Below are 7,989 nucleotides of genomic sequence, written 5' to 3'. Positions count from 1 at the left end.
TAACTTCCCTTCTCCCTAAGATAAAAGGGACCTCTTTCTTCCTTCTCTAAGCTTCTCTTTTTTTCTGTCAGCAAGCATTCAATAAATCAGCAAATGTTTATTAAACACCTAAAAGTGAGCAGGTAGTAAATTCCAGTGAAGGAATTTCTCCTATCAATACGGATCAGCAGCTGTTTAGTAATGAATATTCTAGAGAGTTGCATTGGGTAATGGAAAGATAGTGACTTGTTCAAAGAAAAGCAATTCAGAACTATTTGTTGAGTTTTCTGTCATCAGCATCCAAATCTTTGTGATCCTTTTCTGAGGTTTTGTTGATAAAGATATTGGAATAATTTTCCAGCAATTGAGGAATGGCTGAACAAATTATGGTATATGAATGTGATGGAATACTATTCTGCTATAATGGAGATGGAGATGGTTTCAGAAAAACCTCAGAAGACTTATATGAATTGATGCAGAGTGAAAGAAGCAGAACAAAATGAGCAATTTCTATAGTAACAACAATATTGTAGATATAATCAATTTTGAAAGATTGTAACTGATCACTGCAATTACCATACACAATTCCAAAGGATTCTTGATGAAACAATGTTATTTCCAGAGAGAAAACTGATGGATTAAGTGCCAATTAAAGCATATATTCTCTTTTTTTCTTTTTTTGTTTTAAACATAGCTAATGTGACATATTTTCAACAGCTTTTATTTGTCTTTCCTTCTCAGTGGGTGGGTTACTTGGAGAGGAAGGTGGGGGAGAATTTAGAACTGAAAATAAAATAAAATTGAATTTAAAGGAAACCAAAAGCAAAGATAACATTGTTATTACTGTTAATAATTACTGTTCCCAAAAGAGTTAGGGAAGGAGATATATGTGCAGCAAGGCAGAGCAGATGCCTTGACTGAATGGGGTGTGAAGCATGATCTGAGGCCATTTACTTGGGGGTTTAGGGGAGATTACATTCACTCATTCATCAGTCAGGAAGGCTCAGCCCCAGGCTGGGGTTCCAGACAGTGAACTGACTTGAAGAAAGAGGAGTCAGAGAAAGAGTGGGGCAAGGTCCCTAGAAGCCCTGTCCTGGGGTGCAAGTCCAAATTAAATGTTTTAATGCACATAGTCACACAAGCTAATAGGTGACCAAGTCCTCTATCCACCCCTATTTCACTGTCAAAGTCTTAATATCTTTGTGATTTGGACTAATATCTTCTTTCTCTGAGCTAAAAGAGTGATTTTTGATTTCCTTATCCCCCTATCCCAAATTTCAGCAGTTGAAAAGAGAGTTATTGATCCTTTACTTCCCACCAAGTTGTTAACAACCCAATTAAGAGAAAACAGAAAGACCCCTTGTTAGGTCCCTGTAAACCCATAGGGGAGATAGCCTGGGGTCGTCCTCACTATCTGGACTTGTTCTGTGGCCCAAGGGCTCCTCCATCAGTCCCAATAACATAAAGCTACTGAAGGCTCCAGAGAATAAGGATGCCAGATCAAAGATGACTGAAGGTCCTTTAAATTCAGAAAAGTTATTCACCAGGAAGTTTGGTCTAAACAATTGTTGCCCAGGACTTACCAAGGCAAGCATGGCAGCTGCCAGAGATGACCCCAGGGAGTCCTGCTGCCTCAACCCTCTTCTCCAATTCCTGAGTTAAGACTGTGGACTCTCTAGTCAGTGTTTAGACTACACTGAATAAGGATCCCCTTCTAATTCTACTTGACTTTTTACTGAGCCTGCCCCACACTTCATATAGTCCCTGGAACATTATAGGTCTTAATAAATGTTGACTGAATGACTACTGAGGATTACTGAATTTCTTCATTTCCTCTGGCTCCTGGTGTTCACTTTTCAGTCCAGAGGTAATTGGAAAATTTTAGGATTAAAAACTCCTGGAGTCTGAAAGGTGAGGAACAGCAGAGCAGATAGAGAGGACAGTCTGACTGTAGGACCAATGGGAAAGTGACCCGTCCTTTCCTTTAGAGGTGTCAAACACAAAATGGCTTGCATTTGGGGCAGCTAGGTGGCACAGTGGATAGAGCACCTGCCCCGGAATCAGGAGGACCTGAGTTCAAATCCAACTTCAGATGCTTAATATTTACCTAGACCTTAGGCTAGTCACTTAACCCCATTGCCTTGCAAAAATCAAAAAAGGAAAAAAATAAAAGAAAATGTAATTGGAAAATATTGAACAAAATAAATAAAATACAATGGAACATTTATTGTTGTCCCATTGTTTCAGTCATGTCGAACTCTACAGAACCCCATCTGGAGTTTTCTTGGCAGAGATTTTGAAGTGGTTTGGCATTTCCTTCTTCAAAATAGAACATAATGTTAATAGCTGATTTTCTAGGTCAGTATACAGTAGCCCATAGGGATCTTCATATAAAAGTTTAATGACCCTCTTTTTATTTGAGTTTGACATCACTGGTCTTCAGGAGGCATGGAGACTCCATTCTCTGGCCCCCTGGAAGTAAATGAGGAATTCACTGCCCTGGAGCATCATCACCATCATAGGTAATAACAGTTATGTAACCCTTGCTATGGACCAGAGGGACAGCTAGGTGGCACGGTACACAGAGCACTGGGCCTGGAGTTAGGAAGAGTCCTTTTCATTAGTTCAAATCTGTCTCAGATACTTGCTAACTGTGTGATTCTGGGCATGTCACTTGTAGCTCTCTGCCTTAGTTTCCTCATTTATAAAGTGAGCTGGAGGAGGAAATGATGAACCACTCCAGTATCTTTGCCAAGAAAACCCCAAATGGAGTCACAAAGAGTTTGACATGACTGAAACAACTGAACAACAGCATGATATACTAAGTTAAATGCTTTACAAAAACTATCTTACCCCAGTTTTTTCCTCCTCCTTATTCAGACCTAGACCCTGAGCTAAAACACTATTAGATACTACTAGCAGATCATATTCCTAACTTTATCAAATGCCTAGTCCTAAGTAAATTGGTGCAGAGTTAGATCTAGCTAGACACAGGGATGGACTGACCTGGGAGACAATCTTATATGTCTTTTGGAGGAAAAATGTTTCTATTTGGGGGGACTCTTGTGTCTGGCCATGAAGTCAAGGACATTTGTCTCTGCTTATTCATCCTGCTATTTCTGATCTTATTTTTCCAAAGTCCTTCCCCCTACCCATACCTCTCAAGCTCAACCCTGAATTTCAATGGGTGGGGGAGCAGAAGCATGTTTTTTAACTTTTTTTAGGGGCAATGTGAGTAGGGAGGCTTTCATATTTGGATGAGGATGGTGCTTCCCCTGAATATCTGGTACAAATAGGAAGAGCAGGTGGATGATCCCTGTAAAACCAGGGGAGGGTGGGCAATATCACTTGTAAAGTTGAGGTGCCTATTGGACTTTTCCAAAGGTGTCCCAGAGTGTTGCAGCTGGTTTGGCTTTGAGACTGGCAAATGTTGATTTAAAAAACCCAACAAAACAAGAGGCCTTTATTATGCTGTGGTTTAACTGCCCCCAAGGGATGGCTTAAGGACTAACTGGAGACAGCTGGGGTGTGAAGGAGCAGTGACAGGGGAAGGGAATCCTGGGCAAAAAATGCAGCCAGGTCTCAGTAGCAGGAGGGAGTTGTTGAGTCTTTGACCATGCTGCCCTCAGGACTTGGCATGCCCAGGTTACCTACATTCTCCAAGTTTGCTCCTCCTAGTTTCATGAGAACACCTGGATTATTTTCTTTCCACCAAAGTAGTTTAAAAATGCAAATGAAGGGCAGGGGGATTCTTTAGAAAGGGATGGGGTCTTGCTCAAGCACATCTGATTTGTTTCCTATTTCTGATGTCTTGGGAGGTTCTTCTCCAAGGTATGTGCCCTCCCTTTATCAATCATGGGCTGTGAACATTTCCAACAATGAACAAACCTAGGATGTCATGGGGAGGAGGGAGTATATCTAGAGCAGAAATAATCTGTAGCACATAAACCTTATTCTGTGTGACTCAGTAGGAGTATTGATGAGGCAGCTAGGTGGTGCAGTGGATAGAGCACAGGTCCTGAGTTCAAATCCGACCCCAGACACTTAATATTTACCTAGCTGTGTGACCTTGGGCAAATCATTTAACCCCATTGCCTTGCTAAAAAATAAATAAATAAATATTTTTTTTAAAAAAGAAAGAACAGGTCTTCCTCCTCCCGCCCGCCGGAGCTCATTCGCGTCGACTGACCAGAGTCCGCGAATCCTCCGCTCCGGGGCTCGTCCGCACCCTCCCCATCCCAGCTTTTTCCCCTTTTGAAAACACTAAGAATAATGTCCTTACATCAATTTTTACTAGAGCCAATCACCTGCTATGCTTGGAACAGAGACCGAACTCAGATTGCTCTTAGCCCCAATAATCATGAAGTCCACATTTACAAAAAGAATGGGAACCAATGGGTGAAAGCCCATGAATTGAAGGAACATAATGGACACATCACAGGTCAATTGACTGGGCTCCCAAGAGCGATCGAATTGTAACTTGTGGTGCAGACCGTAATGCCTATGTCTGGAGTCAGAAAGATGGCATCTGGAAACCAACTCTGGTGATCCTGAGGATTAATCTTGCAGCCACCTTTGTAAAATGGTCTCCCCTGGAGAATAAATTTGCTGTAGGTAGCGGAGCTAGATTAATTTCTGTGTGCTACTTCGAGTCTGAAAATGACTGGTGGGTGAGCAAACACATAAAAAAGCCAATTCGTTCTACTGTCCTTAGTTTGGATTGGCACCCCAACAACGTTTTGCTGGCTGCTGGATCTTGTGACTTCAAATGCAGAGTTTTTTCTGTCTACATTAAAGAAGTTGATGAAAAGTACTCCATGGGGTACTAAGATGCCTTTTGGACAACTTGATGTCAGAGTTTGGTGGTACCGGAAGTGGTGGTTGGGTCCATGGGGTTAGTTTTTCTGCCAGTGGGAATCTCCTGGTTTGGGTCAGCCACAATAGTACCATGTCAGTTGCCGATGCCTCCAAAAACATGATGGTTTCACAGCTGAAAACAGAGTTCCTCCCACTCCTGAGTGTGTCGTTTGTCTCTGAGAATAGCGTGGTGGCTGCTGGCCATGACTGCTGCCCAATGCTGTTTAATTATGATGATCGTGGCTCCTTGACCTTTGTCTCCAAGTTAGACATTCCAAAACAGAGTATCCAACACAACATCTCTGCCATGGAACGTTTCCGCAACTGGACAAGAGAGCCACGACTGAGGATCGCAACACTGCTGTAGACACGCTACACCAAAACAGTATCACCCAAGTGTCTATTTATGAAGTGGACAAGCAAGACTGCTGCAAATTTTGCACCGCTGGCATTGATGGAGCAATGACAATTTGGGATTTCAAGACTTTAGAGTCTTCAATCCAGGGATTACGAATCATGTGAAGCTATATTTCCATTCTCTAGCATGACAGACACTTGACAGAATGCAGCTCTCCAGCATTTGCATGAAGATGGGAAAGACCCTACACAAGTCAAAACTGGGAAAATATCCCTTACAGATGTTTTGTTTTTGTTTTTTGAACATAATTGGTAAATGTATTGGTTTTAAAAAAATCAGCAGTGATGTCTTTTTGATTGGCTATTTCATTCCATTCTTGACCAAAGCTACTCTTTAAGTAGTTTATTGTGAAAAATTGTCACACTAAATTAAAGGGGGGGGGGAGTATGTAAATTGTCTGCTAGAAAAAAATTTTAAAAAATACAGGAAAAAAAGAAAGAACATTGAAGTCAAAGAAATTAGTTCAAATTTCACCTTAATGACCTTAGACAAGTCACTTAACTACCCTTGGCCTCAGTTTCTTCATCAGTAAAATCAGTTGGACAGGATGGTTTCTACTAGCTCTGGGTTATGTTGTCATAAATTGGACACAGACAATAAACAGTATTCTTGAATCTGAATAAGCGTCATAGATTATGAATCAGAAGAGTCATCAGGATCACTCATTATACAGGTGAGATCAATGAACCTAAAAGAGGTTAGGTGATTTGCCCCTGAGGTGAGATAGAAATTGATGCTCTCCTAGCTTCACGTTTCTTCTAGGCCTTGATCTGTGACTCTATGGTGTGAACCCCAAGCTCCCCAAAAGACCCAGAATGAAAGGTCAGTTTTACAAAACACCACAAATGCTGTAATGTGATCTTCAGGGGATTTTTGTTAAAGATACTATAGACCTAGGGAAAAGGTAGTGAATTAAGAATCAGGAATCCAGAATTTGGGATTTGCTATGTGATCTTGGGCAAATCATTTAACTATTCTGCATCTCAGGGACCAGATAAAATGAGGGGAGTAGTTTAAAATATAAGATCCTTTTGTGTTTTATTATTGAATGTCCTGATATAATACGAAGCTGACTAATTGTTCATTAGTGAGTGGGAACCTCTTGTAAGATTAAAGGCTTTAGGGGCAACTAGGTGGTGCAGTGGATAGAGCACCAGCCCTGGAGTCAGGAGTGCCTGAGTTCAAATCAGACCCCAGACACTTAATAATTACCTAGCTGTGTGGCCTTGGGCAAGCCACTTAACCCCATTGCCTTGCAAAAACCTAAAAAAAAAAAAATTAAAGGCTTTAACTGAAAAGGGTATTACAGGTGTAACCCTAGTTCTGCCCAAGCTCAGGGTTTTCCTGAGGGATAGTCCTGTTACCCTACTTACTTGGAGGGAAATATGACTCCTGATTGGCTGAGAGACCTCTCAGCCCACACCATTCTGTGTCTGCTAAGCTGTGACCCCCTCCTTCAAGACTGCTCTGGGAAAGTGGTTTTTATTCTAAATTCTTTCCGGTACCACTGAATTAAATATTTGCTCTGTGGTAGATAGATCTAATTCTTCCTCAATACCTTTCTTGGAGATAAGAGAATGACAGAGAGAGACAGTCCATCCCTGGGCTTCTGGATCTGGCATACCTCCCTTAGACTAGGCTGCTGGCTATTCCCAGCATGCCCTCCTTGACTAAGCTGCCAACTGTCCCTGAAGGGTTCTCTTTCTACTCTCTACAAAAGTGGAATTAGCAATCTCCCCTAGAGTTAAGGTTAATCCATCCCAGGTCAGACACCCAGTCATGCTCTGCATGGGGCAGCTGTGTTTATCAGTTAGCAACAACAAATTTATTTTATACAGGAAACTATAGTATTTCTGAAATGCTAGCAATTATATAATATCCTGTAAAAATCATAATTAGGTTATACAGTAGATAGACTATAGGTCCTCTGAATTCAAAGCCAACCTCAGACTCTTACTAGCTATTTGATCCTAGATGTGCTTAAAAAAAAACCTTCTGCCTCAGTTTCCCCCATTCATACCTAGTTAAGGTTGCTATGAGAATAAAATGAAATCTTATTAGTAACATACCATGCACAATTTAAAGTTATATATACTTAGTTACATACATGTATCAGTGGTAGTAATAGTAGTAGCAGTATTGGTATCCTAATCTAATCTCTCAAGTAGTGTTCCTTGAGGTGGCAAGGTGGTATGTAGAGGAACAGAACCCTGTAGGCTGCACAAGGACTTAGTAAACCGCAAATCAACATTATCTATAGTGAATTTTTATTTATTTTGCTAAACATTTCCCAGGTAATTTTAATCTAGTTTTGGTTACATTTGGGAGTTCTGCAGCCTCAGTACAACTGCCCCTAGGGAACAGTATGCTAGATTTTGAGTTAGGAAGGCCTAAATTCAAATCCTATGTCAGATACTCACTAGTTCTATGACCCTGAACACTTTTTTTTAGGGTTGTTTTTTTTTTGCAAGGCAATGGGGTTAAGTGGCTTGCCCAAGGCTACACAGCTAGGTAATTATTAAATGTCTGAAGATGGATTTGAACTCAGGTACTCCTGACTCCAAGGCCGGTGCTCTATCCACTGTGTCACCTAGCTGCCCCAAGTCACTTCTTTTTGCTTCAGTTTCCTCATCTGTTTTTTAAAATGATAATAATAAGATCATCTACTCACAAAATTTTTATAATGATCAAATGAGGAAAAATATATGTATCTATATAAATAATACTTTGTAAAC

At 40.8% G+C, this 7,989-nt stretch overlaps 1 pseudogene; it reads left to right on the top strand.

The window, feature by feature from the left end:
- Positions 1 to 4,133: 4,133 nt before the first annotated feature.
- On the top strand, positions 4,134 to 5,622 carry LOC141519916 (actin-related protein 2/3 complex subunit 1A pseudogene; annotated as a pseudogene).
- Positions 5,623 to 7,989: the final 2,367 nt, after the last annotated feature.

The sequence above is a fragment of the Macrotis lagotis genome, chromosome 4, assembly GCF_037893015.1.
Source record: "Macrotis lagotis isolate mMagLag1 chromosome 4, bilby.v1.9.chrom.fasta, whole genome shotgun sequence".
In the NCBI taxonomy this organism is placed as follows: Eukaryota; Metazoa; Chordata; class Mammalia; order Peramelemorphia; family Peramelidae; genus Macrotis; species Macrotis lagotis.
Note: the sequence above shows the minus strand (reverse complement) of the source record. Positions and strands in the feature narration are given on the sequence as shown.